The sequence below is a fragment of the Bombina bombina genome, chromosome 6 (genome assembly GCF_027579735.1).
Source record: "Bombina bombina isolate aBomBom1 chromosome 6, aBomBom1.pri, whole genome shotgun sequence".
Classification (NCBI taxonomy): Eukaryota; Metazoa; Chordata; class Amphibia; order Anura; family Bombinatoridae; genus Bombina; species Bombina bombina.
Window position 1 is genome coordinate 743,307,512 of NC_069504.1, and position 24,995 is coordinate 743,332,506.

General features: G+C 41.9%; 1 protein-coding gene across 1 annotated transcript in view; it reads right to left on the minus strand.

The window, feature by feature from the left end:
• KAT6A (lysine acetyltransferase 6A) overlaps window positions 1–24,995 on the minus strand; it is a 646,904-nt gene that overhangs the window by 72,299 nt on the left and 549,610 nt on the right.

Here is a 24,995-nt window from a genome sequence, read left to right on the forward strand (position 1 = left end):
GCCAAAACCAGTGCTGAAACATAAAAGCGGAGGAAATAGAAGTAAATCGACGAACCAACAGGCAGAGGCAAAGGACAAGTCCCTGCAACCCCCATGGCAACGTTTGTGACAAAATCCCAACAGGTGAAATTCATGCCACTACGAATACACAAAATACATCCCTTCAAATAGCAACTATACTCTGAGGTGAAATGGGCCTCAACTCAATCTGAGAATCCCTCTCACTGAAGAATCTGATGCACATCTTCATTCTTCAACACCTCCAGTGAAGACAAAGACAAGACTGGAGGTCTGAGTGAGGTAGGAGGTGTTTTATAGAGCTCTTAGGGTTTGTAAATCTCCCAGTAATAATGGATAGTGGACTTTCATCGCCTGTATGAAAGAAATATATTTAAATAATTACACACACACACACACACAATATGGCCTAAAGTAAGCAGGTACATTCAGGTAATTCGGCAGCAAATGAATGACGAAGATAACCAGCAGTGGCATTTTGCTCTTTTCGGAGCTGGATTTCTTATTTGAAGTGCAGCACACTAAGACCTGTGTAAATCCAGATTTCAGCGTGTTGCACTATCACAAAAAAAAATCCGTATCCAAAAAGAGCCAAATGCCACTGGTGTCCACACCATTCATTTGCTGCCGAATTACCTAAATGCACATGCTTAGCCTTATGTATGTTGACACCTGACCATCACACCTATATAAGCTTGTTGGATATCCCATACCAAAACCAATAAGTTTAAGTTGTAAAAGCTGCCATTCTTCTGGGAACGCTTTCCATGAGATTTTGGTGCGTGTCTGAGGGAATTTGTGCCCATGCAGCCAAAAGAGCATTTGTGACATCAGGCACTAATATTGGATGAGAATGCCTGGCTCGCAATCAACAATTCGTCCCAAAGGTATTCAGTGGGGTTGAGGTCAGGGTTTTGTGCAAGCCACTTGAGTTCCTCCACACCAATCTCGTCAAACCATGTCTCAAAGGACCTCGCTTTGTGCACAGGGGAATAGTCATGCTGGAAAAGGATGGGGCCTTCCCAAACTGTTGCCACAAAATTGGAAGCACCCAATAGTCGAAAATATATTTGTATCCTGAAGCATTAAGATGACCCTTCAGTGGAACAAAGGGGCCTAGCCCAAACCTTGAAAAACAGTCCCAGACCATTAACCCTTCTCTAGAAAACTTTACAGGGCCTATGCATTAGAGTAGATAGCGTTCTTATCTGCCACTCTGAGCACGACATGTGGTTTGTGTACAGCTACTTTGCCATGGAAACCCATTTTGTGAAGCTCCCAATGCGCAGTTTGGAACACTGTAGTAAGTGCTGCAAATGATTATAGTTTATTTTTTAGCACCATGCATTTAACACACAGCAGCCCAACTCTAATTTTGCATGGTCTAACAGTTCATGATTAGGCTGTTGCCCCTAGATATTTCCACTTCACAATAATAACAGTTGACTGGTTCACATATAGTACGGCAGAAATTTCACAAACTGACTTTGGCAAAGGGCATCCTATGACAATGCCACCTTTAAAGTCACTGAGCTCTTCAGTATAACACATTGTACTGCCAATAGTTGTCTATGAAATCTCATGGTTATGTGCTGGATTTTATGCACCTTTTCACTTTTTTCATTTTTTCCACATGCAACTTAACATCACATGAAGCACAAGAGGATTCTAGGCAATTGGTCTGTACCAAGGCATTAAAAACCACACCAGAGTTTCTGTCAGTTTGCCAACAGAGACCATGAATGTTCCAGGTAACAAATTAAGGGCAACAGACTGTAAAATGCCTCTTCCAAAGGCTGCCTCTCAAGCAAAAACACCGACAAAATAACATTTTATGGTATGTTAAGTGGCTGCTTTATCTATCTTCAAGTGTGGACTTGACAGTGCCCATGAGTTTGCCAACCAAACAAGCAGAATGAACAATAATTAGGAAAGGTGATTCCTTTACCCTGCCACTCATGCAAGACTGATGGTTAACCAAAGCTAGAATGCCAGTACAAAAAAAAAAACAGAAGGTCAGTTTTGGAGAAAGGTGCCACAGGACTTGGAGGTCAAAACAGCTCAATAAGAAACTATTCATTAATGATCACACATGTGCTGTGACAAGTGGTAGGAAGGGAAGTGTAGTGCATATACAAAAGTTTCTTTAGAACTTTTAGTTCTGGGGGCAATGAAATGTACTGGGTAAAAAAAAAAAAAAAAAAAAAAAAAAAAAAAAGATATATTATCAAACATTTAACAGCTAAACTAGTCTGCTTCTTAAATGTCCACTCATTTAACATGAATCTCTGAAAGGGCCAGAACATACATTCCTGACTTGGGCCTAGTTGTATCACTTTCTAAACAGATTCTTGACTGTTCTTCCACAACCTTCACCAACTTAAGCTATTTATGAGAAAAGCCCAACTATATTCTCTAAGGCAGAGGCCTGCTGAAATTGCTCCACCAACAGAAATGAATCCAAAACAATTTACAGAAGTTGATTCAGGGGGAAGTGATCAGTTAACTCTTTGGGAAGTTTGCTCATCAACCTAAGAAGTTGAATTTACTGTAGATATGAGCTTCGGTAAGCCAACACCAACCACTAGGTACAATAAGAATGTTGTCCATATAATATAGAAGAGATTCATTGCATTTGAAAGCTCAGTGATCTGGTCCTGAGGAAGGGGAGAGGTTCTAGTTTCACTTGGAAAAACTTGGTGCTGATTGGGCCATAAAAGCACATTTGAAGTTTGAGATGACCCTCCATAATTTATTCTTACCTGCCGCATGACCAGTATAAGCACCAGAGACTTTATCGACAATTACTCCTGATTTCGAGATTATATGTTATATATATTAAAAATGTTGCCTTTGTATATATCTTGAAACTAGAGATACCTGTACTACAATGGCCTCAGGCTCTTGATACCTGAAAAGTTGAGATATATTTAATCTCTTTGTAATAATTGTAATTATTGACTGTTGTATAGGTTTCTAAAAACTTCAATTAAAAAACACATTTGAGGGCACTGAAGTGTGTGGGGGCAGTGCCAAGAAACCCATTAGTGGGACAGAGTTGGTCAGTATTAGAAGGCATCATCTAAGCAAAGCAAGAAGATCAAAGCTTAATCTGACTTAGTTTTGTTAGTTTGGTAAAAAGCACAGGAGATGTGGTTTCCTGTATATTTCTACAGTTTGTCACAGACCGTTTGTGCAAAAACAGGCTCCAGATGTGGTATATCCACCTCCACTTCTGGATGCTAAAGAAGAGAATGCTACGAAGGCCAATAAATTAGAGAGCACTATTACTAGAAAACTAATTGATTTTTTTTTTTATCGAATTACATTTTTCATATAAGAACAGAAGTGAGGGAGCTGCCAAAATACATAGCACTTGCCTGTCTGTTTCTTGGGTGCTACTTTAGAGAAACACAGCTGGTGTCTGAAAGAATAAGAGCACCTACAAAGGAACCAGAGGCATGTGAATCTGCTCTGTAAGATAAGAGTAAACATCTGTGCACATTAGAATGGGGAGCTAGAAAAAAAAATGTAGAATGTGCCTTCTAGTGGGTGAACTGAAGAAGTGCAGATGATGTAAACTATAGGAAACTACTACAGAGAAAAAAAGCAGTAGCTGGAGAAACTGTTGCTCTGGAAGGAGTTACCAGTGACCGGAATAGTGCAAAAAGCTAAGGAAAGATCATGTGGAAATACTCAGTAAAACTAAGATGCAAGAAAGACCCTCTATAGAGGATATCGAGGATACAAAGTGAATGAAGAAAAATTCATAAAAGTTGGAAAGTTGTTTAAAATAGTAGGCTCTATCTGAATCCTAAAAGAAAAATGATGACTTTACTGTCCCTTTGATTTGAGCTACTATGCATGCACCTTGCTCCTCTTACAATAAGTTTTACACAAGGTTTATGGTTTTAATGACAGAAAAACAGAATTTATGTTTACCTGATAAATTACTTTCTCCAACGGTGTGTCCGGTCCACGGCGCCATCCTTACTTGTGGGATATTCTCTTCCCCAACAGGAAATGGCAAAGAGCCCAGCAAAGCTGGTCACATGATCCCTCTTAGGCTCCGCCTTCCCCAGTCATTCGACCGACGTAAAGGAGGAATATTTGCATAGGAGAAATCATATGATACCGTGGTGACTGTAGTTAAAGAAAATAAATTATCAGACCTGATTAAAAAACCAGGGCGGGCCGTGGGCCGGACACACCGTTGGAGAAAGTAATTTATCAGGTAAACATAAATTCTGTTTTCTCCAACATCGGTGTGTCCGGTCCACGGCGTCATCCTTACTTGTGGGAACCAATACCAAAGCTTTAGGACACGGATGAAGGGAGGGAGCAAATCAGGTCACCTAGATGGAAGGCACCACGGCTTGCAAAACCTTTCTCCCAAAAATAGCCTCAGAAGAAGCAAAAGTATCAAATTTGTAAAATTTAGTAAAAGTGTGCAGTGAAGACCAAGTCGCTGCCTTACATATCTGATCAACAGAAGCCTCGTTCTTGAAGGCCCATGTGGAAGCCACAGCCCTAGTGGAATGAGCTGTGATTCTTTCAGGAGGCTGCCGTCCGGCAGTCTCGTAAGCCAATCTGATGATGCTTTTAAGCCAAAAAGAGAGAGAGGTAGAAGTTGCTTTTTGACCTCTCCTTTAACCGGAATAAACAACAAACAAGGAAGATGTTTGTCTAAAATCCTTTGTAGCATCTAAATAGAATTTTAGAGCACGAACTACGTCCAAATTGTGCAACAAACGTTCCTTCTTTGAAACTGGATTCGGACACAAAGAAGGCACGACTATCTCCTGGTTAATGTTTTTGTTAGAAACAACTTTCGGAAGAAAACCAGGTTTAGTACGCAAAACCACCTTATCTGCATGGAACACCAGATAAGGAGGAGAACACTGCAGAGCAGATAATTCTGAAACTCTTCTAGCAGAAGAAATTGCAACCAAAAACAAAACTTTCCAAGATAATAACTTAATATCAACGGAATGTAAGGGTTCAAACGGAACCCCCTGAAGAACTGAAAGAACTAAATTGAGACTCCAAGGAGGAGTCAAAGGTTTGTAAACAGGCTTGATTCTAACCAGAGCCTGAACAAAGGCTTGAACATCTGGCACAGCTGCCAGCTTTTTGTGAAGTAACACAGACAAGGCAGAAATCTGTCCCTTCAAGGAACTTGCAGATAATCCTTTCTCCAAACCTTCTTGAAGAAAGGATAGAATCTTAGGAATTTTTATCTTGTCCCAAGGGAATCCTTTAGATTCACACCAACAGATATATTTTTTCCATATTTTGTGGTAGATTTTTCTAGTTACAGGCTTTCTGGCCTGAACAAGAGTATCAATGACAGAATCTGAGAACCCTCGCTTTGATAAGATCAAGCGTTCAATCTCCAAGCAGTCAGTTGGAGTGAGACCAGATTCGGATGTTCGAACGGACCTTGAACAAGAAGGTCCCGTCTCAAAGGTAGCTTCCATGGTGGAGCCGATGACATATTCACCAGGTCTGCATACCAAGTCCTGCGTGGCCACGCAGGAGCTATCAAGATCACCGATGCCCTCTCCTGATTGATCCTGGCTACCAGCCTGGGGATGAGAGGAAACGGCGGGAATACATAAGCTAGTTTGAAGGTCCAAGGTGCTACTAGTGCATCTACTAGAGTCGCCTTGGGATCCTTGGATCTGGACCCGTAGCAAGGAACCTTGAAGTTCTGACGAGAGGCCATCAGATCCATGTCTGGAATGCCCCACAACTGAGTAATTTGGGCAAAGATTTCCGGATGGAGTTCCCACTCCCCCGGATGAAATGTCTGACGACTCAGAAAATCCGCTTCCCAATTTTCCACTCCTGGGATGTGGATTGCAGACAAGTGGCAGGAGTGAGTCTCCGCCCATTGAATGATTTTGGTCACTTCTTCCATCGCCAGGGAACTCCTTGTTCCCCCCTGATGGTTGATGTACGCAACAGTCGTCATGTTGTCTGATTGAAACCGTATGAATTTGGCCTTTGCTAGCTGAGGCCAAGCCTTGAGAGCATTGAATATCGCTCTCAGTTCCAGAATATTTATCGGGAGAAGAGATTCTTCCCGAGACCAAAGACCCTGAGCTTTCAGGGGTCCCCAGACCGCGCCCCAGCCCACCAGACTGGCGTCGGTCGTGACAATGACCCACTCTGGTCTGCGGAAGCTCATCCCCTGTGACAGGTTGTCCAGGGACAGCCACCAACGGAGTGAATCTCTGGTCCTCTGATCTACTTGTATCGTCGGAGACAAGTCTGTATAATCCCCATTCCACTGACTGAGCATGCACAGTTGTAATGGTCTTAGATGAATTCGCGCAAAAGGAACTATGTCCATTGCCGCTACCATCAAACCTATTACTTCCATGCACTGCGCTATGGAAGGAAGAGGAACAGAATGAATTATTTGACAAGAGTTTATTTGATTTTCTGGCCTCTGTCAGAAAAATCCTCATTTCTAAGGAGTCTATTATTGTTCCCAAGAAGGGAACCCTTGTTGACGGAGATAGAGAACTTTTTCTACGTTCACTTTCCACCCGTGAGATCTGAGAAAGGCCAGGACAATGTCCGTGTGAGCCTTTGCTTGTGGAAGGGACGACGCTTGAATCAGAATGTCGTCCAAGTAAGGTACTACTGCAATGCCCCTTGGTCTTAGCACCGCTAGAAGGGACCCTAGCACCTTTGTGAAAATTCTTGGAGCAGTGGCTAATCCGAACGGAAGTGCCACAAACTGGTAATGCTTGTCCAGAAATGTGAACCTTAGGAACCGATGATGTTCCTTGTGGATAGGAATATGTAGATACGCATCCTTTAAATCCACCGTGGTCATGAATTGACCTTCCTGGATGGAAGGAAGAATTGTTCGAATGGTTTCCATTTTGAACGATGGAACCTTGAGAAACTTGTTTAGGATCTTGAGATCTAAGATTGGTCTGAATGTTCCCTCTTTTTTGGGAACTACGAACAGATTGGAGTAGAACCCCATCCCTTGTTCTCCTAATGGAACAGGATGAATCACTCCCATTTTTAACAGGTCTTCTACACAATGTAAGAATGCCTGTTTTTTTATGTGGTCTGAAGACAATTGAGACCTGTGGAACCTCCCCCTCGGGGGAAGCCCCTTGAATTCCAGAAGATAACCTTGGGAGACTATTTCTAGCGCCCAAGGATCCAGAACATCTCTTGCCCAAGCCTGAGCGAAGAGAGAGAGTCTGCCCCCCACCAGATCCGGTCCCGGATCGGGGGCCAACATCTCATGCTGTCTTGGTAGCAGTGGCAGGTTTCTTGGCCTGCTTACCTTTGTTCCAGCCTTGCATTGGCCTCCAGGCTGGCTTGGCTTGAGAAGTATTACCCTCTTGCTTAGAGGACGTAGCACTTGGGGCTGGTCCGTTTCTGCGAAAGGGACGAAAATTAGGTTTATTTTTGGCCTTGAAAGACCTATCCTGAGGAAGGGCGTGGCCCTTGCCCCCAGTGATATCAGAAATAATCTCTTTCAAGTCAGGGCCAAACAGCGTTTTCCCCTTGAAAGGAATGTTAAGCAATTTGTTCTTGGAAGACGCATCCGCTGACCAAGATTTTAGCCAAAGCGCTCTGCGCGCCACAATAGCAAACCCAGAATTTTTCGCCGCTAATCTAGCCAATTGCAAAGTGGCGTCTAGGGTGAAAGAGTTAGCCAATTTGAGAGCATGAATTCTGTCCAAAATCTCCTCATAAGAAGAATCTTTATTGAGCGCCTTTTCTAGTTCATCGAACCAGAAACACGCTGCTGTAGTGACAGGAACAATGCATGAAATTGGTTGTAGAAGGTAACCTTGCTGAACAAACATCTTTTTAAGCAAACCCTCTAATTTTTTATCCATAGGATCTTTGAAAGCACAACTATCTTCTATGGGTATAGTGGTGCGTTTGTTTAGAGTAGAAACCGCCCCCTCGACCTTGGGGACTGTCTGCCATAAGTCCTTTCTGGGGTCGACCATAGGAAACAATTTCTTAAATATAGGGGGAGGGACGAAAGGTATGCCGGGCCTTTCCCATTCTTTGTTTACAATGTCCGCCACCCGCTTGGGTATAGGAAAAGCTTCGGGGGGCCCCGGGACCTCTAGGAACTTGTCCATTTTACATAATTTCTCTGGAATGACCAAATTCTCACAATCATCCAGAGTAGATAACACCTCCTTAAGCAGGGCGCGGAGATGTTCCAATTTAAATTTGAATGTAATTACATCAGGTTCAGCTTGTTGAGAAATTTTCCCTGAATCTGAAATTTCTCCCTCAGACAAAACCTCCCTGGCCCCCTCAGATTGGTGTAGGGGCACTTCAGAACCAATATCATCAGCGTCCTCATGCCCTTCAGTATTTTCTAAAACAGAGCAGTCGCGCTTTCGCTGATAAGTGGGCATTTTGGCTAAAATGTTTTTGATAGAATTATCCATTACAGCCGTTAATTGTTGCATAGTAAGGAGTATTGGCGCACTAGATGTACTAGGGGCCTCCTGTGTGGGCAAGACTGGTGTAGACGAAGGAGGGGATGATGCAGTACCATGCTTACTCCCCTCACTTGAGGAATCATCTTGGGCATCATTTTCTCTAAATTTTGTGTCACATAAATCAGATCTATTTAAATGAGAAGGAACCTTGGCTTCCCCACATACAGAACACAGTCTATCTGGTAGTTCAGACATGTTAAACAGGCATAAACTTGATAACAAAGTACAAAAAACGTTTTAAAATAAAACCGTTACTGTCACTTTAAATTTTAAACTGAACACACTTTATTACTGCAAATGTGAAAAAGTATGAAGGAATTGTTCAAAATTCACCAAAATTTCACCACAGTGTCTTAAAGCCTTAAAAGTATTGCACACCAAATTTGAAAGCTTTAACTCTTAAAATAACGGAACCGGAGCCGTTTTTATATTTAACCCCTTAACAGTCCCTGGTATCTGCTTTGCTGAGACCCAACCAAGCCCAAAGGGGAATACGATACCAAATGACGCCTTCAGAAAGTCTTTTCTATGTATCAGAGCTCCTCACACATGCATCTGCATGTCATGCTTCCCAAAAACAAGTGCGCAATAGAGGCGCGAAAATGAGGCTCTGCCTATGATTAGGGAAAGCCCCTAGAGAATAAGGTGTCCAATACAGTGCCTGCCGGTTATTTTACATAATTCCCAAGAATAAAATAATTCCTCAAAGCTATGAAGTATTAAAATATGCTTATATATCAATCGTTTTAGCCCAGAAAATGTCTACAGTCTTAAAAGCCCTTGTGAAGCCCTTTTTTTTCTTATGTAATAAAAATGGCTTACCGGATCCCATAGGGAAAATGACAGCTTCCAGCATTACATCGTCTTGTTAGAAATGTGTCATACCTCAAGCAGCAAAAGTCTGCTCACTGTTTCCCCCAACTGAAGTTAATTCCTCTCAACAGTCCTGTGTGGAAACAGCCATCGATTTTAGTAACGGTTGCTAAAATCATTTTCCTCTTACAAACAGAAATCTTCATCACCTTTCTGTTTCAGAGTAAATAGTACATACCAGCACTATTTTAAAATAACAAACTCTTGATTGAATAATAAAAACTACAGTTAAACACCAAAAAACTCTAAGCCATCTCCGTGGAGATGTTGCCTGTACAACGGCAAAGAGAATGACTGGGGAAGGCGGAGCCTAAGAGGGATCATGTGACCAGCTTTGCTGGGCTCTTTGCCATTTCCTGTTGGGGAAGAGAATATCCCACAAGTAAGGATGACGCCGTGGACCGGACACACCTATGTTGGAGAAAGAAAGGCACTATTGGCTTACTATAATCATATCCACCTTTATGTGCTGTCAAAATGAACATGAACGTTTGTATATCTGAGGCAAATGCAGAAAAAGCAAATATTTCAGAGAGGTGGTTGGTATATCTTATTCAAGCACTGCTTAAAGGGACAGTCTACATCCATTTTCATATAACTGCATGTAATAGACACTACTATAAAGAATAAGATGCACAGATACCGATTTAAAAATCCAGTATAAAAGTTTAAAAACTTACTTAGCAGCTCACAGTTTAGCTCTGTTAGGTAGCTGGAAAGCCCATTGCAAGTGGGAAATAAGACACTCCCCTTCATTTCATATGAAAAGACCCTTTAAACAAACAGGAGCATGCTGGAGTAGGTATCTGACGGTAGGTATCTGACAATATTCTAAAACTTTGGGCTTGGTTAGGAGTCTGAAAATCAGAGCAATGTTATTTAAAAATAAGCAAAACTATAGAGGAGCTAGCCAGCTAATGAAGCAGCAGCACTTGTGGAGAGCTCTGTGTTATATACTCCATTAAACTGATAAAAAGTGCTTTTTGAGAGCTAATAAAGCCTTAAAAGGATAAGGAGCAACATCCCCAAGCAGAGGATTATCAATACAAGGAGCCTTTTTTAAGATTGGGAAAAACGGAACTCAATCCAGTTTTGAGAACCAGAACAAAACCAGGAAACCCCCCGGCTTCGGCCTGCACCGGATTGAAAGGCCTCACGAAAAGTTCTTTAAAGATCACCAAACTACCTAAGGTCAGTGTAACAGATGCGGTCAAGCACTAGTGGGGCTAATTGACATCATAGCTAAGAGAAAGGGGCACTTTATAAAGCAGAGAAAGGGCCCTGGGCCTATCCACATTTTCGGCAGAAACTGGGTGGGGGAGAGACATTCAAGACCCTGCATCATAACTCTTTAATAACTGGAGAGGTGTCCCAAGGTGGGTCTTCCATTACAGGAATATCTGCTCAATTGAAACAGAGAAAAAGCCCATTGTGATTTAGGTGCCAAACACCATTTTAAAGGCACTTTTTCTCTTTTTTTTTTTTTCTTCATTACCACTTTTCTCTCCTTTTGCATTTTTTATGGAGTGGAAAAGGTGGGGTTGGCACATTACATATTGAGGGGGCCAGAGAGGTTTAGTGCAGCAAGAGCCATTAATAACAGCACAGCATCCTAATTGCAAGTGTGGAGAAAGACTTTTGAACTAGGTGCATTTCCATGCTGCAGCACAATAATATCACAGCTACCATCCCCCAATCAGGCTTTCATTTAAAGAGTATTTGCAACTTTGCTCCCCAACTTTATCAGGCAGACACATCTAGAGACTATAAGGAGAGACACTGAATTAATCAGTCCTGGAGAGTTGAGGCGGTCAGAAACTGCTTTGTTTGGCTACTACTGATTAACAGTTTTGGAGAAATATCTACAGCAGACACTAGCACTCTCTCCCCACCCCTTTCCTGCCAGTCCCAGTACTGGTGGGTCATATCCAAGATTCCCTCTCCATGATGGTCCTGTGAGGACAGCTTCCCTGGGGAGTTGAGTGCTTTAATTTTGCAACTGCTCATATTTTGGACTAAAGTGAAGCATAATTACCATCCTACATGACAATCATCTAACAGATGGTCCACAGATAGGGTAATACAGTACTCACAGGGGCTATTTCCACTCGCTGATCTCTCATCCTCTAGCTTAAAGGCCTTTGGGCAACAAGGAATACAGGAGAGGTATACTTAGTCGGCCCTGACACACAATACCCTATTCAGACCCTCTCCATCAATCCAGATACTTCGCCCACTATTGCAAGTTTTTGCAGAGGAAGACATGATGTGGGACTAAATGGTTAATGGATGAACCTTTCAGACATGACTGAGTAGATAATAATATAGGTGGATCTCTAAAAAAGATTTCGGGCTGTGAGGCTGCTATATTGGCAACAAAGTGGTATTGTTCTATGCAACAGAAGCTACAAAACCACTAAGCAGGTTCTATACAGAATAAATTTCAGTTTTTCTGTTTGTTTCTCTCTTCTCTCTATTAATACATCATTCCTAACAGTGCCCTCAATATGAAAAGCCGTACGCAGTCAGTCAAAGAGTGTTTATCAAAATCACAACAGAAAAAGAAACTAGCTATGTTAGATTCCTCTCAACAGATGGAACCAGTTGAAGATATAGCGGATTCCTCTCCGTCTCCGCCCAAGTCAAATACCTCAAACGAGGCCCTTTTAAAGCAAATAAAACAAATGTTTCATGAGGAAATGAGATCAGCCTTATCAGAACTAAAGAAAGATATCGCAGACATAGGTGAAAGAACTTCGGCTATAGAAGATAAAGTTGATGAAATAGTAGAAGAAATTCCGGAACTACAGGCCACAGTAAGCTCCCAACAAGCTCAAATACAGAAATTGGAAGATCATCTGGAGGATCTGGAAAACAGATCGCGCAGATCCAACATCCGCATACGTAATTTACCAGAAAAATATAACAATCTCTCTGATACTGTAACTCAGATCTTCCAACAGTTATTGCCGGACGAGGAGACATAATTTCTCCTTATGGACAGAGTACATCGGGCTCTAACCAAGCCTCCGGGAGCTCACAGAGATGTTATAACAAAACTCCATTATTATCACATCAAAGATAGAATCATGCAAGTTGTCCGAGGAGTTCAAGAAATCACCTATGAAGGCCACAAAATACAAATTTTTGCTGATTTATCGCCTATTACTTTGAGGAAAAGGAGAGAATTCAAACCAATAGTAGCAGCCCTAGCCAATGCCCAAATCAAATATAGATGGGGATTTCCTTTTCGATTGTCCTTCACAGTAGACAAAACATCTTTTTCCTGTGCCACAGTTGAGGAAGGACAGTCGATTTTGAACAAACTTCACATCGGTAGAGGAACGCCTCCTCCAGCACAATTGCCCAAACCTCAGCGAAAAGCTCTGACACGTACCTGGACACCAGTTCTCAAAAATGGGAAAACTCCAAGGAGAAATCATGATTCGGAAAGCCCAACCTGAGTCGAAGAGACAACTTATAAGTATTCTTTCATGTCCCCAAACGGGGGAGTCAGAGACCTCATTGGATTTTTCTTATGGGGGTTAACTCAAGAATCTTGTCACAATTGATGAGATCTGATTCAGAACTCCTGTGTGTCATTGTTTAAATAGTTAGTAAGGATTAGTCAGAAAGAGATCCACCTTTCATTCATTCATTCACTCATGCATTTGGGTCATTCCAATGATTCAAATGTTGGACATTTCTGAGACATGTATCTAATGTGCTGGTATTATATGTCCGAAGTTCATATTGTTTTTCATGTTCTTTATTATTTTTCATGAGGTTTTGTTCTTTAACTTTACAGGATTCCTATTGCTAGTTATGACCAATACTGGTTCATTGTTGTTTGTTTTCTTGTTGTTTGAACTAATTGACAAATGTTTTTCCACCTCGACTACTTGTGCACTACAAGCAGGTAAACCTATGCCTTCACGTACATTTAAAAAAGTGGCTGATAGATCTGTATTTGCCGGGGGAGGGAGACCCAGCCGTACTGCAGTTGGCGAGTCTTTCAACATGTGTAATAAGAACATCTTTCACATGACTAAGAAATGTCTATAAATATAGTCTCTCACAATGTTAGAGGGTTACATTCAAATGTTAAGAGACGTAAGGCTCTAGACACATATAAATCCCTGAAGGCCCACATAATCTTATTACAGGAAACCCATTTTACAAAAGTGAAAACCCCGAAGTATTGGGATAGAAGTTTCTCCACCCATTTCCATGCCACATGCCAATCTAAAAAATGCGGAGTGTCCATCTTAATCCACTCAGACCTAAATTTCAAAGAGGATGAGGTAATAATAGATAAGTCGGGCAGATTTATTATTGTTAAGGGCAGAATACATGACTCACATGTAATTCTTGGCAACATATATGATCCCAATGAGCCTCAAGCCCTTTTTATGTCTAAGATAGGTAAATTGCTTACTACTTGGAAGAAATCAAGGCTAATCATAGGGGGAGATTTTAATTTGGTACTTAATTCAGAATTAGATAAATCATCGATCCCACACAAACCTTCTTCCCAAAACTCTAAAAAAACTCATGTATGACTTTCTATTAGATCATAATTTGGTGGACAGCTGGAGATACATCAACCCAACCCGAAAACCAGAGATTACTCATTTTATTCTAGTGTACACAATGTGTATTCTAGAATTGATTATATTCTACTTAGCCAGATCATGACTCCTTTGATAATGGCTTCGGATATTTTGCCTGCAACATGGTCGGACCATAATATAGTGTTGACAAGAATGTCTGGTTGATTGACCCTTACAGGGGCAGAAGCTGGACAATAAATCCAACTTTATTTAGAGACAAAGTTTTCACACAAAGTTTTCAGACAGAAATAGCACACTTTTTAGAGACAAACCATGACTCAGTGACTAATCCTATGCATATATGGGGGGCACTAAAGGCCTTTGCGAGAGGCATCTTGATAAAATAATCCAATAAGCAGAATAGGGGTTATGTAGCACAGATTGAGCACTTAAAACAAGATATACAGAATCTGCAATCCCAACATCATTTAACACATGATGACAGGACACTCAGATTGTTGAAAGACAGAAAATATTCACTAGATAAGTTGCTGACAAGCGAGGCAACCAGATCCTTGAAACTTGTGGATGCTCAATATTTTATACAAGCTAATAAACCGGACAAGATGTTGGCTTTTAAATTAAAAGAAATATCTAGGATAACTTCTGTCCCACAAATTCAAACATTGAATGGACAGGTTTCTAATCACCTGCAGATCATTGCGAATACTTTTGCCCAATATTATCAAAAACTATACGCTATACCGACACAAGGTAACCCACTTGATTTAGCCTTAGATACCAATAATTTTTTGCAGGCCTGTAAACTACCTAAAATTGAGGAGGGAGACTTAGATAAGTTGAACGCGCGAATAACTACTCAAGAAGTGAAACAAGCAATCCGTAGTCTAAAGATTGGAAGGGCACCTGGTCCTGATGGATACTCAGGTATTTTTTATAAAACACTTATGCAAGATATTAGCCCAATCTTAGTTACAATATTTAACCATATGCTTGAAGGTGGAGAGATCCCTAAGGAACTTCTAGAGGCTCGTATATCAGTGTTGTCTAAACCTGGAAAATGCAAGCAACTTTGTAAAAATTACAGACCTATCTCGTTAATTAACTTAGACATTAAATTGTTTACCAAAATCCTGGCAGTCAGGCTAAATGATATTCTCCCAAAACTTGCCCATCAGGACCAGGTGGGATTTATTCGCAACAGGGAGGCTCCAGATAACATTCGGAAGGTAATAGATCTCATAGATTACTCATCCAAGCAGGCTGTGCCTTCTCTGTTTCTTTCCCTGGATGCAGAGAAGGCATTTGACCGTGTAAGATGGGGCTATTTGGACTTAGTATTAAAACATATGGGCTTTACGGGAAATTTTTGTGCGGCTATTTCTACAATATATTCTAACCCTTCTGCCTTTATTAAAATAGCTGGGTATAAGTCTTCATCTATAACAATTCTTAATGGAACCAGGCAGGGCTGCCCTTTATCACCACTACTATTTGCACTATGCATCGAACCATTAGCAGCCAGCATCAGGCAAAACGTAGATATTACAGGCATTAAAATACAAGACCAGGAACATAAGATCAGCCTGTTTGCAGATGAGGTTATTCTGTCTGTCACTAAACCTATGATCTCTCTCCCCCTAATATACTCGACTATTGGCAAATTTGCCAATATCTCGGGTTACAAGATTAATAATGATAAGTGTGAGGCTATTAGTGTACATCTTCCAGAACACACTAAAAAACTTTTAACACTGAATTTTGACTTTACTTGGTCTGACAGGGGTATGAAATACCTGGGCATTAACATTCCAAGCAATCTGGATCATCTATATAAACTAAACTACATACCTTTGTTCACGCACATTAAAAATTTACTATCCAGATGGAACAAGCTTAATATCTCCCTATATGGCAGATTGACTTCGGTCAAGATGACAGTTCTGCCTAAAATTCTCTCTCTTTTTCAGTCATTACCTATAAATGTACCCACCTCAACACTACAGAAAATACAAAAAGACATAATAGCTTTTATATGGAAATACCAAAGATCTAGAGTAAACAAACAAACCCTTAGTAGACATAAGGTGGGAGGAGGGATGGGGCTGCCGGATTTAACATCCTATTATTACGCGGCTAGAATGGCACAATCCACCCTGTGGCATAATCATTTAGATAAAATCCAATGGGTACAGATAGAATCAGACATGATGAAGACATACCCTATTTATAAACTCTTGTGGTCTAAAAAAAACAGAATTTATGTTTACCTGATAAATTACTTTCTCCAACGGTGTGTCCGGTCCACGGCGTCATCCTTACTTGTGGGATATTCTCTTCCCCAACAGGAAATGGCAAAGAGCCCAGCAAAGCTGGTCACATGATCCCTCCTAGGCTCCGCCTACCCCAGTCATTCGACCGACGTTAAGGAGGAATATTTGCATAGGAGAAACCATATGATACCGTGGTGACTGTAGTTAAAGAAAATAAATGATCAGACCTGATTAAAAAACCAGGGCGGGCCGTGGACCGGACACACCGTTGGAGAAAGTAATTTATCAGGTAAACATAAATTCTGTTTTCTCCAACATAGGTGTGTCCGGTCCACGGCGTCATCCTTACTTGTGGGAACCAATACCAAAGCTTTAGGACACGGATGAAGGGAGGGAGCAAATCAGGTCACCTAAATGGAAGGCACCACGGCTTGCAAAACCTTTCTCCCAAAAATAGCCTCAGAAGAAGCAAAAGTATCAAACTTTGGTAAAAAAGTGTGCAGTGAAGACCAAGTCGCTGCCCTACATATCTGATCAACAGAAGCCTCGTTCTTGAAGGCTCGTTCTTGAAAGTATCAAAATTTGGTAAAAGTGTGCAGTGAAGACCAAGTCGCTGCCCTACATATCTGATCAACAGAAGCCTCGTTCTTGAAGGCCCATGTGGAAGCCACAGCCCTAGTGGAATGAGCTGTGATTCTTTCGGGAGGCTGCCGTCCGGCAGTCTCGTAAGCCAATCTGATGATGCTTTTAATCCAAAAAGAGAGAGAGGTAGAAGTTGCTTTTTGACCTCTCCTTTTACCTGAATAAACAACAAACAAGGAAGATGTTTGTCTAAAATCCTTTGTAGCATCTAAATAGAATTTTAGAGCGCGAACAACATCCAAATTGTGCAACAAACGTTCCTTCTTTGAAACTGGTTTCGGACACAGAGAAGGTACGATAATCTCCTGGTTAATGTTTTTGTTAGAAACAACTTTTGGAAGAAAACCAGGTTTAGTACGTAAAACCACCTTATCTGCATGGAACACCAGATAAGGAGGAGAACACTGCAGAGCAGATAATTCTGAAACTCTTCTAGCAGAAGAAATTGCAACTAAAAACAAAACTTTCCAAGATAATAACTTAATATCAACGGAATGTAAGGGTTCAAACGGAACCCCCTGAAGAACTGAAAGAACTAAGTTGAGACTCCAAGGAGGAGTCAAAGGTTTGTAAACAGGCTTAATTCTAACCAGAGCCTGAACAAAGGCTTGAACATCTGGCACAGCTGCCAGCTTTTTGTGAAGTAACACAGACAAGGCAGAAATCTGTCCCTTCAGGGAACTTGCAGATAATCCTTTTTCCAATCCTTCTTGAAGGAAGGATAGAATCTTAGGAATCTTAACCTTGTCCCAAGGGAATCCTTTAGATTCACACCAACAGATATATTTTTTCCAAATTTTGTGGTAAATCTTTCTAGTTACAGGCTTTCTGGCCTGAATAAGAGTATCGATAACAGAATCTGAGAACCCTCGCTTCGATAAGATCAAGCGTTCAATCTCCAAGCAGTCAGCTGGAGTGAAACCAGATTCGGATGTTCGAACGGACCCTGAACAAGAAGGTCTCGTCTCAAAGGTAGCTTCCAAGGTGGAGCCGATGACATATTCACCAGATCTGCATACCAAGTCCTGCGTGGCCACGCAGGAGCTATCAAGATCACCGATGCCCTCTCCTGATTGATCCTGGCTACCAGCCTGGGGATGAGAGGAAACGGCGGGAACACATAAGCTAGTTTGAAGGTCCAAGGTGCTACTAGTGCATCCACTAGAGCCGCCTTGGGATCCCTGGATCTGGACCCGTAGCAAGGAACTTTGAAGTTCTGACGAGAGGCCATCAGATCCATGTCTGGAATGCCCCACAGCTGAGTGACTTGGGCAAAGATTTCCGGATGGAGTTCCCACTCCCCCGGATGCAAAGTCTGACGACTCAGAAAATCCGCTTCCCAATTTTCCACTCCTGGGATGTGGATAGCAGACAGTTGGCAGGAGTGAGACTCCGCCCATAGAATGATTTTGGTCACTTCTTCCATCGCTAAGGAACTCCTCGTTCCCCCCTGATGGTTGATGTACGCAACAGTTGTCATGTTGTCTGATTGAAACCGTATGAACTTGGCCCTCGCTAGCTGAGGCCAAGCCTTGAGAGCATTGGATATCGCTCTCAGTTCCAGAATATTTATCGGTAGAAGAGATTCTTCCCGAGACCAAAGACCCTGAGCATTCAGGGATCCCCAGACCGCGCCCCAGCCCATCAGACTGGCGTCGGTCGTGACAATGACCCACTCTGGTCTGCGGAATGTCATCCCTTGTGACAGGTTGTCCAGGGACAGCCACCAACGGAGTGAGTCTCTGGTCCTCTGATTTACTTGTATCTTCGGAGACAAGTCTGTATAGTCCCCATTCCACTGACTGAGCATGCACAGTTGTAATGGTCTTAGATGAATGCGCGCAAAAGGAACTATGTCCATTGCCGCTACCATCAAACCGATCACTTCCATGCACTGCGCTATGGAAGGAAGAGGAACGGAATGAAGTATCCGACAAGAGTCTAGAAGTTTTGTTTTTCTGGCCTCTGTCAGAAAAATCCTCATTTCTAAGGAGTCTATTATTGTTCCCAAGAAGGGAACCCTTGTTGACGGAGATAGAGAACTCTTTTCCACGTTCACTTTCCATCCGTGAGATCTGAGAAAGGCCAGGACAATGTCCGTGTGAGCCTTTGCTTGAGGAAGGGACGACGCTTGAATCAGAATGTCGTCCAAGTAAGGTACTACAGCAATGCCCCTTGGTCTTAGCACAGCTAGAAGGGACCCTAGTACCTTTGTGAAAATCCTTGGAGCAGTGGCTAATCCGAAAGGAAGCGCCACGAACTGGTAATGCTTGTCCAGGAACGCGAACCTTAGGAACCGATGATGTTCCTTGTGGATAGGAATATGTAGATACGCATCCTTTAAATCCACTGTGGTCATGAATTGACCTTCCTGGATGGAAGGAAGAATAGTTCGAATGGTTTCCATCTTGAACGATGGAACCTTGAGAAACTTGTTTAAGATCTTGAGATCTAAGATTGGTCTGAACGTTCCCTCTTTTTTGGGAACTATGAACAGATTGGAGTAGAACCCCATCCCTTGTTCTCTTAATGGAACAGGATGAATCACTCCCATTTTTAACAGGTCTTCTACACAATGTAAGAATGCCTGTCTTTTTATGTGGTCTGAAGACAACTGAGACCTGTGGAACCTCCCCCTTGGGGGAAGCCCCTTGAATTCCAGAAGATAACCTTGGGAGACTATTTCTAGCGCCCAAGGATCCAGAACATCTCTTGCCCAAGCCTGAGCGAAGAGAGAGAGTCTGCCCCCCACCAGATCCGGTCCCGGATCGGGGGCCAACATTTCATGCTGTCTTGGTAGCAGTGGCAGGTTTCTTGGCCTGCTTTCCCTTGTTCCAGCCTTGCATTGGTCTCCAAGCTGGCTTGGCTTGAGAAGTATTACCCTCTTGCTTAGAGGACGTAGCACTTTGGGCTGGTCCGTTTCTACGAAAGGGACGAAAATTAGGTTTATTTTTTGCCTTGAAAGGCCGATCCTGAGGAAGGGCGTGGCCCTTACCCCCAGTGATATCAGAGATAATCTCTTTCAAGTCAGGGCCAAACAGCGTTTTCCCCTTGAAAGGAATGTTAAGTAGCTTGTTCTTGGAAGACGCATCAGCTGACCAAGATTTCAACCAAAGCGCTCTGCGCGCCACAATAGCAAACCCTGAATTCTTAGCCGCTAACCTAGCCAATTGCAAAGTGGCGTCTAGGGTGAAAGAATTAGCCAATTTGAGAGCATTGATTCTGTCCATAATCTCCTCATAAGGAGGAGAATCACTATCGACCGCCTTTATCAGCTCATCGAACCAGAAACATGCGGCTGTAGCTACAGGGACAATGCATGAAATTGGTTGTAGAAGGTAACCCTGCTGAACAAACATCTTTTTAAGTAAACCTTCTAATTTTTTATCCATAGGATCTTTGAAAGCACAACTATCCTCTATGGGTATAGTGGTGCGTTTGTTTAAAGTGGAAACCGCTCCCTCGACCTTGGGGACTGTCTGCCATAAGTCCTTTCTGGGGTCGACCATAGGAAACAATTTTTTAAATATGGGGGGAGGGACGAAAGGAATACCGGGCCTTTCCCATTCTTTATTAACAATGTCCGCCACCCGCTTGGGTATAGGAAAAGCTTCTGGGAGCCCCGGGACCTCTAGGAACTTGTCCATTTTACATAGTTTCTCTGGGATGACCAACTTGTCACAATCATCCAGAGTGGATAATACCTCCTTGAGCAGAATGCGGAGATGTTCCAACTTAAATTTAAACGTAATCACATCAGGTTCAGCTTGTTGAGAAATGTTCCCTGAATCAGTAATTTCTCCCTCAGACAAAACCTCCCTGGCCCCATCAGACTGGGTTAGGGGCCCTTCAGAACCATTATTATCAGCGTCGTCATGCTCTTCAGTATCTAAAACAGAGCAGTCGCGCTTACGCTGATAAGTGTTCATTTTGGCTAAAATGTTTTTGACAGAATTATCCATTACAGCCGTTAATTGTTGCATAGTAAGGAGTATTGGCGCGCTAGATGTACTAGGGGCCTCCTGAGTGGGCAAGACTCGTGTAGACGAAGGAGGGAATGATGCAGTACCATGCTTACTCCCCTCACTTGAGGAATCATCTTGGGCATCATTGTCATTGTCACAAAAATCACATTTATTTAAATGAATAGGAATTCTGGCTTCCCCACATTCAGAACACAGTCTATCTGGTAGTTCAGACATGTTAAACAGGCATAAACTTGATAACAAAGTACAAAAAACGTTTTAAAATAAAACCGTTACTGTCACTTTAAATTTTAAACTGAACACACTTTATTACTGCAATTGCGAAAAAACATGAAGGAATTGTTCAAAATTCACCAAATTTTCACCACAGTGTCTTAAAGCCTTAAAAGTATTGCACACCAAATTTGGAAGCTTTAACCCTTAAAATAACGGAACCGGAGCCGTTTTTAACTTTAACCCCTTTACAGTCCCTGGTATCTGCTTTGCTGAGACCCAACCAAGCCCAAAGGGGAATACGATACCAAATGACGCCTTCAGAAAGTCTTTTCTAAGTATCAGAGCTCCTCTCACATGCGACTGCATGTCATGCCTCTCAAAAACAAGTGCGCAACACCGGCGCGAAAATGAGGCTCTGCCTATGATTTGGGAAAGCCCCTAAAGAATAAGGTGTCTAAAACAGTGCCTGCCGATATTATTATATCAAAATACCCAGATAAAATGATTCCTCAAGGCTAAATATGTGTTAATAATGAATCGATTTAGCCCAGAAAAAGTCTACAGTCTTAATAAGCCCTTGTGAAGCCCTTATTTACGATCTTAATAAACATGGCTTACCGGATCCCATAGGGAAAATGACAGCTTCCAGCATTACATCGTCTTGTTAGAATGTGTCATACCTCAAGCAGCAAGAGACTGCTCACTGTTCCCCCAACTGAAGTTAATTGCTCTCAACAGTCCTGTGTGGAACAGCCATGGATTTTAGTGACGGTTGCTAAAATCATTTTCCTCATACAAACAGAAATCTTCATCTCTTTTCTGTTTCTGAGTAAATAGTACATACCAGCACTATTTTAAAATAACAAACTCTTGATTGAATAATAAAAACTACAGTTAAACACTAAAAAAACTCTAAGCCATCTCCGTGGAGATGTTGCCTGTACAACGGCAAAGAGAATGACTGGGGTAGGCGGAGCCTAGGAGGGATCATGTGACCAGCTTTGCTGGGCTCTTTGCCATTTCCTGTTGGGGAAGAGAATATCCCACAAGTAAGGATGACGCCGTGGACCGGACACACCTATGTTGGAGAAAAAGATAGACCCACTAATTGGAGATCCTTTATCACCATAGCACATACATTGATAATGTGGGACACTTTGACAACCAAATACCCCTTGCTTCAGAGGGGATCGAAAGCGACCCCGCTGGTAACGTTATCCACTAGTTATGACCAAGATACACAGGAGAAATGGGCAAACAAGGGACTATATCGAATTGCAGATGCTCTTGAGGGGACTAAGGTTATAACTTTCCATCAGTATGCTGAACTCAAAAGGTCGGGGGTTGCCAGTTGGTTTCACTACCTTCAGTTGAGAGCCAGGGTAGCTGAAGTTCTAGGTAACGATAAGATGTCTGCTAGTTCTTATGTAGAGAGGTTGTGCCTGGCCACCAGTAGGATTAGAGGAGCAATCTCCGACCTTTATATTCAATTCAATACACCTCCTAAGTTAAATAAATTACCATTCATGATAAAATGGGAGTCTGAATTAAATTTCACCTGGTCAGCAGAAAAGTGGTGTGACACTCTTAGGTCTGGCACTTCTTTTTCGATATGTGCCCATTTAAAAGAAAATTTCATAAAAGTGGCATTCCGATGGTACTTTCACCCCTCCAGAATACATAAGATTCAGGCTAACACAAATTGTTTACGAGGTTGCAATGAAAGAGGGACATACTCCCATATGTGGTGGCATTGTTGTCATGTAATTAATATATGGTCCCAAACGTCATCTCTTCTGAGTGAAATTTTGGAAAGACAAATTAATTTATCCCCTACTCAGGCACTGCTACATGAACCCCTACCAGGTCTGAATTCAAGAGTTAATAAATTAATAGCACTTATCTGTACGATAACTAAACTAAACATAGCTAGATACTGGAAGACATCAGTGCCATCATTTTTGTTAATCAAGAATAAGATTGATTTCTACTATCAGATGAGTAGTGCTTCTGCAGACATACTAGTCAATAAGGAGCAATTTTTGAGGATATGGGAACCCTGGATAATGTACTCCGAAGCTAGAAATAGAAATAGACAGCAAAGATTCAGAACACCTGACTAAAACCAAGAGAGTTATGAAGGGGGTGCCCCCCTGCCTCTCCCGCTCCTGCCCAGCTTGTCTGGGTGGGTCACATCCCATTACCCTTCCCCTCCCTTTGGGATGTATCCGGTCTCCCCTGGGGCAGGGGGGGGGGGGGGTGATAGATAGAGCACCATGGGTCTTCTTACTGGCTGGGTCCCCTCCTCCACAGGTTTTTGAGAGGTTATTACTGATAATATATTATGCTTAATTTGTGCTTTTGTATATGAGGTATGTGTAACCATGTTCAATGACTTAAAATTTAGCAGAGATGGAATTCTTTGTCAAATGTAAATTATACACTGTAAAACTCAATAAAAACTTTTGTTCATTAAAAAAAAAAAAAAGCAAAACTATACATTAAAATAAAAAAAATAAACTTTATGAGCTATATAAATAGATCTACAAAACATTTATGCAAAGAAAAAATGAGTGTATAATGTCCCTTTAATAGCTGTACTGCTTATAAAACTGTCAGAAACCCGTGTAAAAACATACCCTGGAAAAAAAATATAATTTATGCTTACCTGATAAATAATTTTCCTTCTTGGCAGAGAAAATATTCATAACCTGAGGGAAATACTTCCCCTGGCCACCAGGAGGAGGCAAAGACACCCCAAAACAGAACTACCCACTCAGTAGGTAAAAGGAAAAGTAGACATACACACTTGGGGTACATAAGTGCCAAGGCTTCCGCTACTACACAAGTTCAGGGCAAGTTCGAGGACTCTCACTGCCAAGAAGGAAATTAATTTATCAGGTAGGCATACATTTTCATTTTCCTTCTAATGGCAGTGAGTTCACAAACATTCATAACCTGTGGGAAATTAATGTCCCAGCGGTGAAGTAAACAAATATTAGGGAGGGAAAGTAGGGAAGGCAGTCCTAATTACTAGGCACCCCCGGCTTGTAGAACCCTTCTCCCAAAAGATGCCCTAGCTAAGGCAAAAACATCAAATCTGTAGAATCTTGTGAAAGTGTGTAAGGAAGATCATGTAGCAGCCTTAGAAATCTGTTCAACTGAAGCCTTATTCTTGAAAGCCCAAGAAGTAGAAATCGCACAGGTAGAAAATGCCTTAGTTCAAGAAAGCTGCTGGCCCATTTCCAAGTAAGCCATGGCAATCAGGTTTCAGAGCCAGAAGGAAAGAGGAATAGCTGAGGCCTTCTGTCCCTTGTAATTACCAGAAAACAGGACAAACAAGGAAGACGGCTAATAAAAATCCTTGGTAGTGTGAAGGTAGAACTTTAACACTGACCACATCCAAATTATGCAACAACCTCTTCTTGGAGGAAGACCAATTGGGACAAAGAGACAGAACAACAATTTCATGGTTGATGTTGTGGGTAGTAACTACCTTAGCTAAAAATTCCAGTCTTGTCCTCAGTACTGCCTTATCAGAATGGAACGTAAAGAGGGTCACACTGGAGAGCAGAGGAAATCGCTAACATAAGATCATTTTCCAAGTGAGCAACTTGATATCAATAGAATGCATATGTGAAATGCTCAATCTATGCCAGGAAAATCCATGCTGTTCACACCAAGAGGTTAGCCCTCCAGACCTTATGATAAATATGTCAAGTAATAGGCTTGCGTGCCTGAATGAGAGTTATCAATCACCTTCTCAGAAAATCCAAACTGAGACAAGACTTAGCCGTTCAATCTCAGAGTATCTAGGTTTTGATAGAACGGGCATTGCTCTAGAAGGTCCGGTCTCAGAGGCAACTGCTACGGAGGAGCAGATTACATTCTCTAGGTCTGAATACC